This window comes from Heterodontus francisci, chromosome 1, assembly GCF_036365525.1.
Source record: "Heterodontus francisci isolate sHetFra1 chromosome 1, sHetFra1.hap1, whole genome shotgun sequence".
Classification (NCBI taxonomy): domain Eukaryota; kingdom Metazoa; phylum Chordata; class Chondrichthyes; order Heterodontiformes; family Heterodontidae; genus Heterodontus; species Heterodontus francisci.
Genome location: NC_090371.1, coordinates 41,880,046 through 41,899,075, shown reverse-complemented (window position 1 = coordinate 41,899,075; position 19,030 = coordinate 41,880,046). Strand labels below are relative to the sequence as shown.

The window sequence follows — 19,030 nt, the reverse complement described above, 5'->3', positions numbered from 1 at the left end:
TTATTCCTGATGCTATTTCTTGTGTTCCTTTGCTTCCATTTTACCTGGAAGACCATTCCAACTATTGATGTGTGTGCAGAGGTATTTCCTGACATCGGGCCTAGACTAGTCTTCTTCCAATTTCTACCTTTCTCTTTTGTCCTGCAGTGGGATGTCAACTGTGGCTCAGAGGGTAATAGTCTCCTCTGAATCAGAAGATTGTGGGTGCAAGCCATTGTCATTGGAGTGCACAAATTTAGATTGGTGCTTCAGTACTAGATATTGTGCACTGTTGGAGGTGCCATCTTTTAGATGAGGCACTGAACGGTCCTGTGGCACTATTAAAAGAAAAATGGGAGTTTTCCCTCCGTGTCCTGGTTAATATTTTTCCTTCATTAAAACTGATTTAATCCAGTCACTATCTCATTGCTCTTTGTAGTACTTTGCTGTGTGCAAGTTGGCTGCCATGTTTCCTTTATTTACAACATTGACTGTAAAGTGCTTTCAGATGTCCTAAAGGGTGTTACAAAATGGAAAGTTCTTATGGTTTAACTTGAAACAGTGCTGAGGATTAATTTTTTTTCTATTCCACTTACCACCTTTATATTCTTTGAGTGCTCAAGGTGTTTTGTCTGTGGGCTACTTAATTACATACCACAGAGCCCAGTGGACAGTGTGTAAAATACAATTAAGCCTTCCCATTAAATTTTATATATCCAAAGATTCAGATAACTTATGATTCAGAACTGATTTCACCAATGAGGCAAAAGTGTTTTTTTTTTAAAGTGCATTCCAGGTAGCAGCCCAACAATCTTGAGCAGGACAGACCAGTGAGTAAGAAATGAAAACAGATGGAAGTGAATTGCCTGGGTTTCATGGGCCAGATGGTCAGGGCTTGCAGGCCAGCTATGATCCAATACCCAATTTTTTTGGACACCATGCTCGGAGATTTTTTTTTTTGCTTCCTTTCAAGAGGGTCTAAAGTTATTTTCCCTCATAACTCAATCCTCTTGCACATTATCCTTTTTCTGCATACTTTCAGAGCTTGTATATTCCTGTTGTAATTATGTTGGATGCTCCCTGATCATCTGGAAAACTGGCTTTCTCAGAAGATTTTTGGCTGATAACTGGATTGAAGGAGTACATCTGAGCTCCAGGATAGTGCAGGTAAATGCTTTTGGTGTAAATCTCCTTCCCTTAGTCGTCTCTATATCTTGCACGCTGTTACCTTCCCACACGTGTGTGTGTGTGTGTCTTTTCCCTTTTTCACTTCCTGGTGAAGAATGGGAATACAGTTCAGAGCTCTGACCCTGTGATCATCTCCAATCCTGTATCTCCTGGGTGCAGAGGACAGAGTGAGGAAATTGAGATGGATTCACGGGGCTGGGAGTGAATAAGAGCCTGGGAGCGCACCCTGTTTGAGAACACTCCTATATTTTTTTCCTGTACAGGAATATTGGATGTTTAGTTGAGATCTGCCCTCTCCTATTATATTTATCTTTAACTTTCCTCCCCGCATCCACGTACACAGGTACCCAACTTGAAGACGGGAAAGAGCTCGCACACTATTGGGTATCCTACCTCTCCGCACTCTGGCTAAGTGGTGAGAAAAATGTTTAAATGGGCATTCAACTGCAGCACATGTTTGGTACCACGTGAGCAGGAAGATGCTGGATTGAGTCAAGTGGGCAAAGAGGCTGGATTGGACAGAACAGCTGAGTAGGCCAGGATATAGCCTGTTAAGATTCAGATCGGGCTGAGACACAGTATCTGGCCATGCAAGCAGTCCAGTTAGCCATATGATAGACTCACTGCAATCTTACAGACACTGAAATTTCAGTTCTATAAATGAGATAAATTAAGAGGTTAAATAAACTTTACAATGCTTTAGTTCTATGAATGCACAACCAGAGAGTAAGAGAAAACATGAAGTAAATGATGAAATTATTAATGGTGATGTCAGGCTTCCATTTTGAATATTGTGGGCAGAAGGGAAGATTATGGAAACCAAGAAAATCTGCAGTTCTGAGAATGTACGAGTTAGATTGGGAGAAGTACATAAGTCTTTGTTCCTTTCTATTTAAATTGAAATAGAAGCAGAGTGGGAGATAAAACGTTCTTTTAAAGTCCCTACTTTAGTAACATGATTGCAATGAATGGGTGATGTTATTGTGATCAGGTTTTTCAGCATCAGCATGTGAGGTGGCAAATCATACAAGGCTTTTGTTTTTGTTATGCCTCTGAAATAATTGGTCATTTATTCTACATTAAATAACATATAAATCGTATATAAACACAAGTTTATGCCCCCTGAATTCTGAATTCCTTAAATCTGCCACCAGTTTGGATTTAAATATGGAAGTAGAAAGTAGCTAAAGTAGAAAGGAAACACAGAAAATTTATGACATAGAAGAAAACCATTTAGCCCATCATATCTGTGCTGGCCAAGAAAGAGCTATCCAGCTTAATCCCACTTTCCAGCTTTTGGTCCGTAGCCCTGTAGGTTACAGCACTTCAAGTGTATAGAACCATAGAAAAGTTACAGTACAGAAGGAGGCCATTCAGCCCATTGTGTCTGCGCCAGCTGAAAAAACTAGCCGCCCAATCTAATCCCACTTTCCAGCACCTGTACTGTAGTCTTGCAGATTACACCACTTCAGGTGCATATCCAGGTACCTTTTTTTTAAATGAGTTGAGGGTTTCTGCTTCTGCCACTGATCAGGGCAGTGGATTCCAGACACCCACCACCCTCTGGGTGAAAAAGCTTTTCATATTCTCTCTAATCCTTCTACCAGTCACCTTAAATCTGTGCTGCCTGGTAATTTACCTCTCCGCTAGGGGGAAACTGCTCCTTCCTGTCTATCTGGGCCACTCATAATTTTGTACACCTCAATTAAGTCACCCCTCAGCTTCCACTGTTCTAAGGAAAACCATCCCAGCTAATCCAATCTTTCCTCATAGCTGGAACTTTCGAGCCCTGGTAATATTCTTGTAAATCTTCTGTGTACTGCCCAGAGCAATTATGTCCTTCCTATAATGTGACCAGAACTGTCCAAAATACTCCAGCTGTGGCCTAACCAGCATTTTATACAGTTCCAGCATTCTATCTGCCAATATTCAGCCAATAAAGGAAAGCATTCCATATGCCTTTGTTACCACTTTATCTACCTGTCCTTCAGGGAGCTGTGGACATGCAGTCCAACGTCTCACTTCTTCCGTCAATATCCTCCCTTGTTTTGTTTGCCCTCCCCAAATGCATTACCTCACACTTTTCCGGATTGAATTCCATTAGTCACTTTTCCACCCACGCAACCAAACCATTGATATCATTCTGGAGTCTACAGCTATCCTCTTCGCTATCAACTATGCGGCCAATTTTTGTGTCATCTGCAAATTTCCCAATCATGCCTCCACGTTTAAGTCCAAATCATTATTATATAATATATGCGACGAGGGTTTCTGCCTCTACCACCCTTTCGGGCAGTGAATTCCAGGTCCCCACCACTCTCTGGATGAAAAAAAATTGCTCCCCTCTAATCTTTTCAATTATTCAAAATCTATGTCCCAGGTTATGGATATTTCTGCTAACAGAAATAAGACCTTCCTATTCCCTTTTATCTAGGCCCCTCATAATTTTAGACAGCGCAATTAAATCTGTCCTCAGTCTCCTCTGAGCCAAAGAAAACTGCCCCGGCCTATCCAGTCTCTCCTCAGTTAAAATTCTCTATTCCTTTGTGAATTTCTTCTGTACCCTCTCCAGTGTGATCAATCCTTCCTGTAATGCGGTGACCAGAACTGAATGCAGTACTCCAGCTGTGGTCTAACTAGCGTTTATAGTTCTAGCATAACCTCCCTGCTTTTATATTTGTCTCTGCTAATAAAGGAGAAGAATCCTGAAACATTAACTCTGGTTTTTCTCTCTTCACAGATGCTGCCTGACCTGAGTATTTCTAGCATTTTCTGTTATTGCTGCCTTAACCACCTTATCTATCTACCTGTCCTCCTACGTTCAGGGAACTGTGAACATGCACTCCAAGGTCCGTCTGCCCGTCCAGTGTTTTGTACAGTTCTAACATCCTGCTCTTCTAAGAACATGAGTAATAGAAGCAGGAGTAGGCCTGCTCTGCCATTCAATACGATCGTGGCTGATCTGATTTTGGCCTCAACTCCCCTTTCCTGCCCGTTCTCCATCACCGTCGACTCCCCTATAGTTGAATCTGTCTCAACTTTGAATATTTTCAATGACCCAGCCCCTCCACTGCTCTGGAGAATTCCAAAGATTCATGAGCCTTTGAGAGAAGAAATTCCTGCACATCTGTCTTAAATGGGGGATCCTGATTCTGAAACTGTGCCCCTGAGTTCTACATTTCCCCCACAACAGGAAACATCCTCTCAACATCAACCCTGTCAAGCCCCCTCAGAATCTTGTGTTTCAATAAGATCACCTCCCCATTTATCTAAACTCCAATGAATGTAGGCCCAATCTTCTCAACCTTTCCTCATCCTCATTAATAGTTCTTTTGTAGACAATTCAGATATGTCCTTAACTACATTTTGTCACTTGTTTCCTTTAAAGGGAGATTTTTTTGATTAATATTTTGAGAATATGATTTTAGACTGGGTGGTTGTATCTTAATATTGTCCAATGTAGATTAAATAAATTACCTGATTTCCAAGGACCTTCTAAATCTTGATTTGTGGGTGTATGTGGGCTATTGTAGTTTCCTATATTTTTGAAAAGCTAAATTCTCAAACATTTACAAAGTTGCTGTTGATTTAGAGGGTAAATATACTCTATTAATGTAGAATATTAGATGTCATAGGTATTCTGCAAGTAAACTAAGTGTTATTATTAACTATTATAGTTGCAGTGAAAACCAGTCTTGTGGTTTTTGCAATGCCATCTGCACCTCAAATGTGTTGCTGATTGGCAATACATTTATTTAGAGATACAGCACTGAAACAGGCCCTTTGGCCCACCGAGTCTGTGCTGACCATCAACCACCCATTTATACTAATCTTACATTAATCCCATATTCCTACCACGTCCCCACCTTCCCTCAATTCCTCTACCACCTACCTATAATAGGGGCAATTTCCCTATCAACCTGCAAGTCTTTGGCTGTGGGAAGAAACCGGAGCACCCAGCGGAAACCCACGCGGTCACAGGGAATGCTTGCAAACTCCACACGGGCAGTACCCAGAATCGAACCTGGGTTGTTGGAGCTGTGGTGCTAACCACTGTGCCACTATGCGTTTCAGTATGTTGCCAAATAGCCACATGTGACACTCAACAGTAAGTGTTGGCTATTTGAGTGGATCCTGTTTTCAGTCAATTCACATCCATTGTATGTCACACTTTCATAAATGTGAACCGTTCCTCACCCCTGAGGATGTTGAGGCCAAATATAATGGCTGCTTTGGTGGGCTAATTGAGTTTCACTAACAGATCAAGGACTGAATCTGCAATATTTCTAATCGTGTAGTGAGCTGATCTAGGAACTAAGGGGCAAGCTTGGGTTTCTTTTTCTGGATTTTGAATTTGTGGCATTTCAGAGTGTAGATGCTATTGATACTTCACATTTTGGGTTCATTGTACCATTTGAAACCCTTGATGTTGTACAGATTCCTAATCTCCCAGCTAGCATCCTGTGTATAATTAGTGCACAGTGTCAGAATCTTTTAGATATTTCCTTATCTTACACCTGTCTCGTGCTGCATTGCACGGGATGTGCAATACTTTGAACTTAAATGTCAAGTAGCTTTGTTACATGTTTCTTAGTAATACAACAGTCATGTATTTGAAGATTTAAGCCATTCTTTTTCTGATAAGCTGGCCATCAAAATTAAAGGTTGCTCAGGAGATATATTGAGGCATATAAGGATCCCTTATTCCTTTGGAATTTGCTTAGTGATAAATCAGCTCTTGGCTAAATGTCCATTTGTGGTTTGCCCAACAATCATTTAATTACGTTGTTTAAATTTTGCCGTTGTACTGTTTAACAAGTAGGTGCTTTTGGTTTGGGGAGAATATTTCTCTTAGCTGAGAGTTTTTTTATATAGTTTGCAAGTGGTCACTCTTCCAATCTTTGGAAGCCTGGGTGGCAATGCATGACTGCAACCCACATTGAAATAGCCATGCTAGGTTAGCAGGAGAACTCCTCCATTTCAAATAAACTAGACCATTGAAATAGTAATTTCTGAAATGAAGATTTAAAAAATGAATTGGGTGTGCCACTGTGAGGTACTCAGCATTGGGGACTTCTGGGAGTGCCAATACCCTGAAAGAGTGCAGTCCGGACCTTGGCACCAATGGGCAAGGGACTGTACAGGAGGGAGCAACAAAGTGTAGAAAGGTAGCTATTACAAGATATTCCATAGTCAGGGGAACAGACAGGCATTTCTGTAACAGTCATAGTGAGTCCCGCATGTTGTTGCCTCCCTGGTGCCAGGGTAAAGGACATGACCAAGAGGGTGCAGAATATTCTGCAGGGGGAAGGGAGTGAGCCAGAAGTTGTGGTACATGTTGGTTCCAATGACAGAGAGGGCAGATATTGAGGTCTTACGGTCTGATTTTCAGCAGCTAACGAAGTTAGAATAGGATCTCGAAGGTAGTAATCTCTGGATTAATCCAAGTGCCATGTGCTTGTGAGAATAGAAATAGGAAGATAGGGAAGATCATTGTGTGGCTTGAGACATGTTGTAGGAGGAAGGGCTTCAGATTCTTGGGAGACTGGGAACAGTTCTGGGGCAGAAGGCATCTATTCAAAAGGGATGGGTTGCACATCAACAGGACTGGGACCAATGTCCACATGGAGAGTTTCACGAGTGTGGTTGGGGAGGGTTTAAACTAAATTGGCAGGGGGATGGGCACCAGGATATAGAAGTAGAAATGATGAATAAGGTGCATAATGTTAGTGTTGGATAGTAAAAGAGAAGGAAGTAGTTCCATATTAGGTAGGGGAGACTGAGAACTATGGGGAATGCAAAGACAGAATTACAATGCATGCATGTAAACGCACAAAGTGTGGTGAATAAGGTTGGTGAGCTACAAGCACAAATAGCAGTATGGGAATATGATGTAGTGGCTTAAATGGTGAGGACTGGGCTCTTAATGTACAAGAATATAAAAGTGTTCAGAAAAGATAGAGAAGGAAAAAGGGAGGTGGGGTGGCAGTACTGATTAAGGAAGATGTTATGACCAGATGAGAGGTCCAGGGTTTCCTTTCAGCCTTCACCTGGTACTACTGTAATGGTTTTATTTTTAAACCTGTTTTAGCTCCCCCTTGGTGAATCCTTGTTCACCGTTTTACAATTATAAGGCAAAGAACTGGGCTTTTTTAGGTTTAAGGAAGAAAGGTGAAAATTTTATTAAGCATAAGCTTAAACCTAAACTCTAATTTGGTTAACACCTATGGATACATGACGCACCCACGCTAGCATGCATAAGTGATGCATGCAGATAGGGGCAGAAAGAGCAGAAGTAAAACTGAAATTGAAAGGTTTGAGGCAATATCTGAAGTTTTTTTAGTTATGGGTCTTTGAGCTCACTGTAGAGTCCTTGTTTGTAGGTGGATCTTGCTTTTTGTTGGGGCCCAGTATTTTACTTAAACCTTGTTCATTGTAGGAGACTTTTCTCTTAGGGTTCATGTGTCCTCGGGGTTCCAGTTCTGTGAGAAAGAGATGGGAGCAGACAGGACGCCTTCTTCGGTCCAGGAGCAAAGAGCTTTCTGCCAGTTCAAACACTATCTACAATTTAAAACTCCCCAAGTTGGTCAACAGGATTGTCATGTGACTGGTCTAACCACTTTTGGCTTTGTGTATTGGGTGGGTCAGAGAATGGTCCTTTGTCTACAAATACTAATACGCAAATGCTAATACTCAAATGTCTTTCCAACCAGGCTTGGCACCCCCTTGTATCAGGCCTTCTCTTCCTAGCTGCATGACAGACATTTCTCTTTGGCCTCCTTATCTCGAGACAATGGATAAGCGCCTGGAGATGGTCAGTGGTTTGTGAAGCAGCGCCTGGAGTGGCTATAAAGGCCAATTCTAGAGTGACGGGCTCTTCCACAGGTGCTGCAGAGAAATTTGTTTGTCGGGGCTGTTACACAGTTGGCTCTCCCCTTGCACCTCTCTTTTTTCCTGTCAACTACTAAGTCTCTTCGACTCGCCACACTTTAGCCCCGTCTTTATGGCTGTCCGCCAGCTCTGGCGAACGCTGGCAACTGACTCCCACAACTTGTGATCAATGTCACAGGACTTCATGTCGTGTTTGCAGACGTCTTTAAAGCGGAGACATGGACGGCCGGTGGGTCTGATACCAGTGGCAAGCTCGCTGTACAATGTGTCTTTGGGGATCCTGCCATCTTCCATGTGGCTCACATGGCCAAGCCATCTCAAGTGCCGCTGACTCAGTAGTGTGTATAAGCTGGGGATGTTGGCCGCCTCGAGGACTTCTGTGTTGGAGATACGGTCCTGCCACCTGATGCCAAGGATTCTCCGGAGGCAGCGAAGATGGAATGAATTGAGACGTCACTCTTGGCTGACATACGTTGTCCAGGCTTCGTTGCCGTAGAGCAAGGTACTGAGGGCACAAGCCTGATGCACTCGGACCTTTGTGTTCCGTGTCTGTGCGCCATTTTCCCACACTCTCTTGGCCAGTCTGGACATAGCAGTGGAAGCCTTTCCCATGCGCTTGTTGATTTCTGCATCTAGAGACAGGTTACTGGTGATAGTTGAGCCTAGGTAGGTGAACTCTTGAACCACTTCCAGAGCGTGGTCGCCAATATTGATGGATGGAGCATTTCTGACGTCCTGCCCCATGATGTTCGTTTTCTTGAGGCTGATGGTTAGGCCAAATTCATTGCAGGCAGACGCAAACCTGTCGATGAGACTCTGCAGGCATTCTTCAGTGTGAGATGTTAAAGCAGCATCGTCAGCAAAGAGGAGTTCTCTGATGAGGACTTTCCGTACTTTGGACTTCGCTCTTAGACGGGCAAGGTTGAACAACCTGCCCCCTGATCTTGTGTGGAGGAAAATTCCTTCTTCAGAGCACTTGAACGCATGTGAAAGCAGCAGGGAGAAGAAAATCTCAGTGTGGGTGCGAGAACACAGCCCTGTTTCACGCCACTCAGGATAGGAAAGGGCTCTAATGAGGAGCCACCATCTTGAATTGTGCCTTTCATATTGTCATGGAATGAGGTGATGATACTTAGTAGCTTTGGTGGGCATCCAATCTTTTCTAGTAGTCTGAAGAGACCACGTCTGCTGACGAAGTCAAAGGCTTTGGTGAGATCAATGAAAGCAATGTAGAGGGGCATCTGTTGTTCACGGCATTTCTCCTGTATCTGACGAAGGGAGAACAGCATGTCAACGGTCGATCTCTCTGCACGAAAGCCACACTGTGCCTCAGGGTAGACTCGCTTGGCCAGCTTCTGGAGCCTGTTTAGAGCGACTCGAGCAAAGACTTTCCCCACTATGCTGAGCAGGGAGATTCCACGGTAGTTGTTGCAGTCACCGCGGTCACCTTTTGTTTTTATAGAGGGTGATATTGGCATTGCGCATGTCCTGAGGTACTGCTCCCTCGTCCCAGCACAGGCATAGCAGTTCATGTAGTGCTGAGAGTATAGCAGGCTTGGCACTCTTGATTATTTCAGGGATAATGCTGTCCTTCCTAGGGGCTTTTCCGCTGGCTAGAGAATCAATGGCATCACTGAGTTCTGATTTGGTTGGCTGTATGTCCAGCTCATCCATGACTGGTAGAGGCTGGGCTGCATTGAGGGCGGTCTCAGTGACAACATTCTCCCTGGAGTACAGTTCTAGGTAGTGCTCAACCCAGCGGTCCATTTGTTTGTGTTGGTCAGTGATTATCTCCCCTGATTTAGATTTGAGGGGGAAATTTCTCGGTTGTGTTCAGGAAAACTTCCTTGATCAGTATGTTCTCAACCTAATTGAAGAGGAGCCATTGCTGGATCTGGTGCTGGGGAATGAGATGGGCCAAAGTGGACTGTCTGTCGGGGAGCACTTAGCTAAGTGTGATCTTCGTATCAAAAAGTTTAGACTCAATGTGGAAAAGCAATGGCTAGATTGAAAGAGAGCTAATTTCAATGCGATGATCTAGACAGGATAAAATGGAACCAAAGGCTGACAGGAAAACTGTAATGGAACAATGGGTTATCTTTAAAGAAGAGTTGATTCAGGTGCAGGCTAGGTACATTCCAACATGGGCAAAATGTAGGGGAACCAAAAACAGGGCTCCTTGGATGATGAGGAAGATGGAGATCACGAAACAAAAAAAGAGGGTGTAGATGCATGTCCAGGTGAGTTCACCAAGTGCGCACCAGACCAAATACAGTAAATTGAGAGAGGAGATGGAGAGGAAAATAAGATTGGCAAAGAGAATATGAGAACAGACTGGCAGTCAATGTAAAAGGAACCCAAAAATGTTCTACCGGCATGTAAATAGTGAGTCGGTAGTAAAAGGTGGAGTGGGCCTGTTAGTAACAAAGAGGGTAATAAATGCTTAGAGATGCAGGGCAACGCTAGAATACTTTGTATCGGTGTTTACTAAGGAAGAGGAATATGACGAAATATCGTTAGTGGAGAGAGTAAAGGCAATGATTAAGGTAAAAATTGAGGGAGGAGGTACTGAAAAGGCTGGCTATGTTTAGGGTAGATAAGTCACCTGGTCTGGATGGCTTTCATCTCTGGTTGCTAATGGAAGTGGGGGTGGAAATAGTGGAAGGTCTTGCCATAATCTTCCAATCTTCACTAGATGACATAGTGAGGGGACATAGCTTTAAGTTGAGGGGTGATAGATATAGGACAGATGTTAGAGGTAGTTTCTTTACGCAGAGAGTAGTAGGGGTGTGGAACGCCCTGCCTGCAGCAGTAGTGGACTCGCCAACTTTAAGGGCATTTAAGTGGTCATTGGATAGACATATGGATGAAAATGGAATAGCGTAGGTCAGATGGTTTCACAGGTCGGCGCAACATCAAGGGCCGAAGGGCCTGTACTGCGCTGTAATGTTCTAATTCTAATTCTAAAAGATATGAGGGAGGTGCCAGAGGACTGGAGAGTGGCAAATGTGACACACTTATTCAAGAATGGATGTATGTTCATTCCTAGTAATTACAGACCAATTAGTTTAACATCAGTGGTGGGTAAGGTTTTAGAAGCAACAATTGGGAAAATATCAACAGACGCTTAGAGAGGTTTGAGTTAATTAAGGAGAGCCAGCATGGATTTATGAAAGGCAGAACATGCTTGACTAATCTAATTGAATTTTTTGATGAAATAACAGAAGGTTGTTGAAGGGGACGTAGTTGATGTCTATATGGATTTTGATAAAATTGAGGCTCATGGAATAGGAGGGTCAGTGTTCAATTGGATTTTTAAAAATTGGCTTTAGGACAAAACAGTGAGTTGCGGTAAATGGTTGTTTTTCCAGACTGGAGGATAGTAGACAGTAGTGTTCCCCAAGGGTCAGCACTAGAACCGCTGCTTTTTTTGCTATATGTAAATGAATTTGATCTTGGATTACAGAGCAGCGTTTCAAAATTTGCTGATACTGAACTTGGAGTGGCAAACAGTGAGGATGATACAAACCGCTTGCAACAGGAGATAGATAGGCTAGGAAAATGGGCAGGCAAGTGGAAGATGGAATTTAATACAGGGAAGTGTGAGGTGATGTATTTCAGCTGAAGGGATAGGGTGAGGCAACATAGACTTAATGGCATAGTTCTAAAGAGTGTGCAGGACCAGAGAGACCTGGGCATGCATGTGTATTGAGCTTTGAAGGTGGCAGCACATATTGATAGTGGTTAGCAAAGCATATGGAATCAAGGGCTTCATAAAGGCATCGAGTACGAAAGCAGGGAAGTTATGCTGAACCTTTATGAAGCTCTGGTCAGGCCCCAATTACAGTATTGCAACCAGCTCTGGTCACCACACTTTAGGAGGCTGCGAGGGTACTTGAGAGAGTGTGCAGATTTACCAGAATGGTTCCAGGGATGGAGGATTTTAGTTGCAAGGTTAGGTTGGGAAAGCTGGGTTTGTTCTTCCTGGAGCAAAGGAGATTGAGGGGAGATTTGATAGAGGTGTACAAGATTAACAGGCTTAGATAAGTTAGACACGGAAAAACTGTTCCCATTAACTGATGCTGATCGTGATGCCTGCCGAAACTAACACCTTCTGCACTTCCGGGGCCCATATCCCTCTTCTTCTTCTTCTTTGGCCTCCTTGTCTCGAGAGACAATGGGTAAGCGCCTAGAGGTGGTCAGTGGTGTCAGTCGCTGTGAGGCAACTATGGAGTGACCTCTCCATGGCGCATGCCTGGGCGAATGTATGGAGGTTGAGAGTTGCCCAAGCGTCAAAACCCCCCTCTCGGCCTTTCTGGTGGGGTCCAAAGGAGTGCAGAGCACGACGTTTGGCACCGGTATGGCTGCAGGAACTGCCGGAAACATGCCAAAGGTGACACATGACCGCCTACGGGGTTCCACTCCGGATTTTCTGTTAGGGTTTACTCCCTTAGCCGTGGTCTCTCCCGAGACGCCCACAAGGCAGCTGTTCATTTGACAAATAAAACAAGTTAGGGTTATACCCTCATAACCAAAAAATACTTGCTGCAGTCAGGTGGGAGTTGAACAGTGCAAACCACCCTCACCAGGTGGCCGTAACCAATTGGGGGCTTGTCTGGGATCTGAACTGCCAGACAAACGGGAAATTTGGAAAACGGGAGGGAAAATTGACCTCTAAATTGTGGAAGGGTAAACAAACAGGTTTTCTTGTACTCTTCTGTTTTCCTCTACAGTGCTAGGAACAAAAGAAATGGCCACATTTAATATCCCTCTATTCCCTTCCTATTCATATATTTGTCAAGATGTCTCTTAAACGTCGCTATCGTATCTGCTTCCACCACCTCCCCTGGCAGCAAGCTCCAAGCACTCACCACCCTCTGTTTTAAAAAATAAAAACTTGCCTCGCACATCCCCTCTAAACTTTTCCCCTCACACCTTAAACCTATGTCCCCTAGTAACTGACTCTTCCACCCTGGGAAAAAGCTTCTGACTATCCACTCTGTCCATGCCGCTCATAACTTTGTAAACCTCTATCATGTCGCCCCTCCACCTCTGTCATTCCAGTGCAAACAATCCGAGTTTTTCCAACCTCTCCTCATAGCTAATGCCCTCCAGACCAGGCAGCATCCTGGTAAACCTCCTCTGTACCCTCTCCAAAGCCTCCACGCCCTTCTGGTAGTGTGGCGACCAGAATTGCACGCAATATTCTAAGTGTGGCCTAACTAAGGTTCTGTACAGCTGCAACATGACTTGCCAATTTTTATACTCTATGCCCCGACCGATGAAGGCAAGCATGCCGTATGCCACCTTGACTACCTTATCCACCTGCGTTGCCACTTTCAGTGACCTGTGGACCTGTACGCCCAGACCTCTCTGCCTGTCAATACTCTTAAGGGTTCTGCCATTTACTGTATACCTCCCACCTGCATTCGACCCTCCAAAATGCATTACCTCACATTTGTCCGGATTAAACTCCATCTGCCATTTCTCCGCCCAAGTCTCCAACTGATCTATATCCTACTGTATCCTCTGACAATCCTCATCACTATCCGCAACTCCACCAACCTTTGTGTCGTCCGCAAACTTACTAATCAGGCCAGCTACATTTTCCTCCAAATCATTTATATATACTACAAACAGCAAAGGTCCCAGCATTGATCCCTGCGGAACACCACTAGTCACATCCCTCCATTCAGAAAAACATCCATCCACTGTTACCCTCTGTCTTCTGTGACTGAACCAGTTCTGTATCCATCTTGCCAGCTCACCTCTGATCCCGCGTGACTTCACCTTTTGCACCAGTCTGCCATGCGGGACCTTGTCGAAGGCTTTACTCAAGTCCATATAGACAACATCCACCGCCCTTCCTTCATCAATCATCTTCGTCACTTCCTCAAAAAACTCAATCAAATTAGTAAGACACGACCTCCCCTTCACAAAACCATGCTGTCTCTCGCTAATAAGTTCCTTTGTTTCCAAATGGGAGTAAATCCTGTCCCGAAGAATCCTCTCTAATAGTTTCCCTACCACTGACGTAAGGCTCACCGGCCTATAATTTCCTGGATTATCCTTGCCACCCTTCTTAAACAAAGGAACAACATTGGCTATTCTCCAGTCCTCTGGGACCTCACCTGTAGCCAATGAGGATGCAAAGATTTCTGTCAAGGCCCCAGCAATTTCTTCCCTTGCCTCCCTCAGTATTCTAGGGTAGATCCCATCAGGCCCTGGGGACTTATCTACCTTAATGCTTTGCAAGACACCCAACACCACCACCTTTTTGATAATGAGATGACTGAGACTATCTGCACTCCCTTCCCTAGGCTCATCATCCACCAAGTCCTTCTCCTTGGTGAATACTGATGCAAAGTACTCACTTAGCACCTCGCCCATTTCCTCTGGCTCCACGCATAGATTCCCATCTCTGTCCTTGAGTGGGCCAATCCTTTCCCTGGTTACCCTCTTGCTCTTTATATACGTATAAAAAGCCTTGGGATTTTCCTTAATCCTGTTTGTCAATGACTTTTCATGACCCCTTTTAGCCCTCCTAACTCCTTGCTTAAGTTCCTTCCTACTGTCTTTATATTCCTCAAGTGCTTCATCTGTTCCTAGCCTTCCAGCCCTTACAAATACTTCCTTTTTCATTTTGATTAGGCTCACATCCCGTGTTATCTCAACAAAATAAATAAAAAATAATAAAAAATAAATTTGCTGGTGACAAAGATAGGTAGGGAGGTAAGTTGCAAAGAGGACAAGGAGGCTACAAAGGGATATAGATAGGTTAAGTGAGTGGGCAAAGATCTGGCAAATGGAGTATAATGTGGGAAAATATGAAATTGTCCATTTTTGGCAGGAAGAATAAGGTGTAGATTGCAGAGCTCTGAGATGCAGAGGGGTCCTAGTGCATGAATTGCAAAAGGTTCATATGCAGGTTCACCAATTAATTAGGAAAGCTAATAGAATGTTATCATTGCATGGGGAATTGAATACAAAAGTAGGGAGGTTATGCTTCAGTTATACAGGCGTTGGTGAGACCACATCTGGAGTACTATGTACTGTATTGGTCTCATTTCAGGAAGGATGTAAATGTGTTGGAAGCAGTTCAGTGAAGGTTTACTTGACTAACTCCTGGAATGAGTGGGCTGTATTAGGAAAGGTTGGACAGGCTAGGCTTGTATTCACTGGAGTTCAGATGAGTAAGAGGTGACTTGATTGAAACACGTAAGGTCCTGAGGGGTCTTGACAGGGTGGATGTGGAAAGGATGTTTCCCCTTGTGGGAAAACCTAGAACTAGGGGTCACTGTTTAAAAAAATAAAGGGTCAGATGAGGAGAATTTTTTTCTCAGGGTTATGAATCTTTGGAATTCTCTTCCTCAAAAGGCAGTGGCAGCAGAGTCTTTAAATATTTTTAAGGCAGAGGTAGATAGATTCTTGATGAGCAAGGGGAGTGAAAGGTTATCGGGGTAGGCAGGAATGTGGCCTTGAGGTTACAATCAGATCAGACATGATCTTATTGAATGACGGAGCAGGCTCAAGGGGCCGAGAGGCCTACTCCTGCTAATTCAAATGCATGTTTGTATGTTTGCTGCCCACAAAGGTGTTCGAAGTGGAAAGAATCAATAATTTCAAAAGGAAATTGGATGGGCACTTAAAGGAAATACATTTTCAGGAGTATGGAGATCGAACGGGGGAGTGGAACTGACTGGATTGCTCCGCGGAGAGCTGGTGTTTATTCAATGAGCTGAATGGCCACCTTCGATGCTGTAAATGACTATGAAACTATGAATTGGCAAATTGGTTACCAAATCATAATGTCAAATTTGCTGTGAACATCAATGGAACCCACTCGAGAGAAATTCAAACCATGTCCACCTGTACAGCATGTGAATAAGGGGCTGCCAGCCTATCAGGCTGGTTGGGGAGGTGGGGGTGGGGAAAGAGACCTCGATAGCCTGTTCGATGCCCAAGACTAGCCTGGTGCAATATTCAGGCTGTCCTGTAAAAGGGAGGATAACCGGGCTGCCTAAAACAGCCATACTTTAACTTTGCAAATTGGGTCCAGTGCCAGTTATCGGATCCCAATTGAAAAATTCAGGGACAAATGGGTGGAACACGCCGCTAGTTGTGCCCGTGGCCCAACTGGAGGTCCTGAGAAGGACATCATGAAGTGGCTCAATAAACAGCCAAAGACATTATTAAGCCACTTCTGAAGAAAGGTCACAGACCTGAAATGTTAACTCTGCTTCTCTCTCCACAGATGCTGCCTGACCTGCTGAATATTTCCAGCAATTTGTTTTTATTTCAGATTTCCAGAATCTGCAGTATTTTGCTTTTATTTTATTGCATAGGAACAGGAGTAGGTCATTCAGCCCATCGAGCCTGCACCACCATTCAATATCATGGCTGATCTTCCACTTCAATGCCTTTTCCCCACACTATCCTCATATCTTATGTAATTTGTATTTAGAAATCTGGCAATCACTGCTTTAAATATACTCAATGACTGAGCTTCCACAGCCCTCTGGGGTAGAGAATTCCAAAGGTTCACAACCCTCGGAGAAAAGAAATTTCTCCTCATCTCTGTCCTAAGTGGCTTCCCCCTTATTCTGAAATGGTGTCCCCTAGTTCTAGACTCCCCAACCAGGGGAAACATCTTGGCTGCATCTACCCTGTCTATCCCTTTAAGTATTTTGTAGGTTTCAATGAGATCATCTCTCATTCTTTGAAAGTCTAGAGAGTACATAGTCATAGAGAGATACAGCACTGAAACAGGCCCTGAGGTCCACTGAGTCCATGCCGGCCATTTATACTAATCCTACATTCATCCCATATTCCCTACCACATCCCCACCTTTCCTCAATTCTCCTACCATCTACCTACACTAGGGGCAATTTACAATGGCCAATTTACCTATCAACCGGCAAGTCTTTGGCTGTGGGAGGAAACCAGAGCACCCAGTGGAAACCCACGCGGTCACAGGGAGAACTTACAAACTCCGCACAGGCAATGCCCAGAACTGAACCCGGGTTGCTGGAGCTGTGAGGCTGCGGTGCTAACAACTGTGCTGCCTGGTTACAGGCCCAGTTTTCCCAATTCCTCTTCATAGGATAGTCCTGCTATCCCAAAAACAATTGTGGTGAATCTTTGTACTCCCTCTATGGCAATAATATCATTGCTAAGGTAAGGGGACCAAAACTGCGTACAGTACTCCAGGTGTGGTCTAACCAAGTTTCTATGCAATTGAAGCAAGACTTCACTACTCCTGTACTCAAATCCTCTTGCGATAAAGGTTAACTTACAATTAGCCTTTCTAATTGCTTGCTGCACCTGCATGTTAGATTTCAGTGACTTATTGACCAGGACACCAGGTCCCTTTTGTACATCTACACTTTCTAATCTCTCACCATTTAAGAAATATTCTGTTCCATCTATTCCTCCTACCAAAATGGAAAACCTCTCATTTATCCACTTTATATTCCATCTGCCACATTCTTGCCCACTCACTAAGTCTTTCCAAATCCCTTTGAAGCCGCTTTGCATCTTCCTCCCAACACACACTCCCACTGAGTTTTGTCACCTGCAAATTTGGGAATACTATATTTGGTCCCCACATTAAGTCATTGATTGTGAACAGTAATCTCTGGATTACTCCCAAGGCCACATGCTAGTGAGTATAGAAATAGGAAAATACACCACACTGATGTGTGGCTGGAGCAATGGTGCAGGAGGGCAGGCTTCAGATTTCTGGGGTATTGGGACCGGTTCTGGGAAAGGTGGGACCTGGACAAGCCAGACAGTCTGCACCTGAACAGGACTAGGACAAATATCCTTGCAGGAAGGTTTGCTAGTGCTGTTGGGGATGGTTTAAACTAATTTTGCAAGGGGATGGGAACCTGAGTGCAGTCTTGCATTGGACAATTTCAGGGCAGGGAACAGGAGTCAGAAAATTACCGAGTGACTCAAAGACAGAAGAAGCAAAGGTAAAAAGTGTGCAGTACAAGAATTTGTTGTGCTCAAGGGTATTTATTTAAATGCCAAGAGTGCACTTAAAGGCGATGAGTTGAGGGCACAAATTGACACATGACAACACAATATCGTTGCTATAATGGAAAAGTGACTTTAAGTGGGGTAAGAATGGCAGCTTCACATCCCTGGATGTAGAGTTTTCAGGTAGGATGGAGAGGGAGATTTAAAAAAAAAAGAGGAAGGGGTGTCGCATTATTAGTTAAGGAATCAATAACAGCTTTGAGAAGGGATGATATGCTAAATGAATCATCAAATGAGGACATACAGGTGGAGCTCAAATAAAAAAGGGGGACCCACGTTACTAGGAGTGTACTATAGATCCCAAATAGTGAGAGGAAGATAGAAGAACAAATATGTAGGCAAATTTCTGAGTGCAAAAACTATAGGGAAATAATAGTTGGGGATTTCAACTACCCCAATATTGACTGGGATACCAACAGTGTGAAGGGCACAGAGGGGACACAACTCTTGAACTGTGTTCAAGAGAACTTTTTTAGCCAGCGCGTATCAAGCCCAACTAGAGGGGGTGCAATTCTTGATTTAGTCTTCGGTAATGAAGCTTGGTAAGTGGATGAAGTAACAGTGGGTGACCATTTTGGAGATAGTGACCATAGTACAGTTAGTTTTGGCATAATCGTGGAAAAGGACAAAAATAAAATAGGAGCAACGTTTGTGAATTGGGGGAAGGCTAATTTTACAAAACTGAGATAACCTAGTGAAAGTGGACTTGATAGGGCGACTTGAAGGAAAATCAGTGGCAAACCAGTGGGAGGCATTCAAAAGCGAGATACTACAGGCACAGTGTAAACATGTCCCCACAAAGATTAAGGGTGGTACTGCCAAATCTAGAGCCCCCTGGTTATCTATAATTTTACAGGGTAAGTTAAAGCAGAAAAAGAAAGCTTATGACTATCACAGATATCTTAATACTTTAGAAAGCCTAGAGGAG

The 19,030-nt window shown here is 43.8% G+C and overlaps 1 long non-coding RNA gene across 1 annotated transcript in view; it reads left to right on the top strand.

Moving 5' to 3' along the window:
- LOC137376421 (uncharacterized) overlaps positions 1-19,030 on the top strand; it is a 148,075-nt gene that overhangs the window by 1,579 nt on the left and 127,466 nt on the right. Inside the window, exon 2 of the long non-coding RNA XR_010976215.1 lies at positions 1,022-1,146. This is a non-coding gene — a long non-coding RNA (uncharacterized lncRNA). The remainder of the gene's footprint in view (positions 1-1,021; positions 1,147-19,030) is intronic.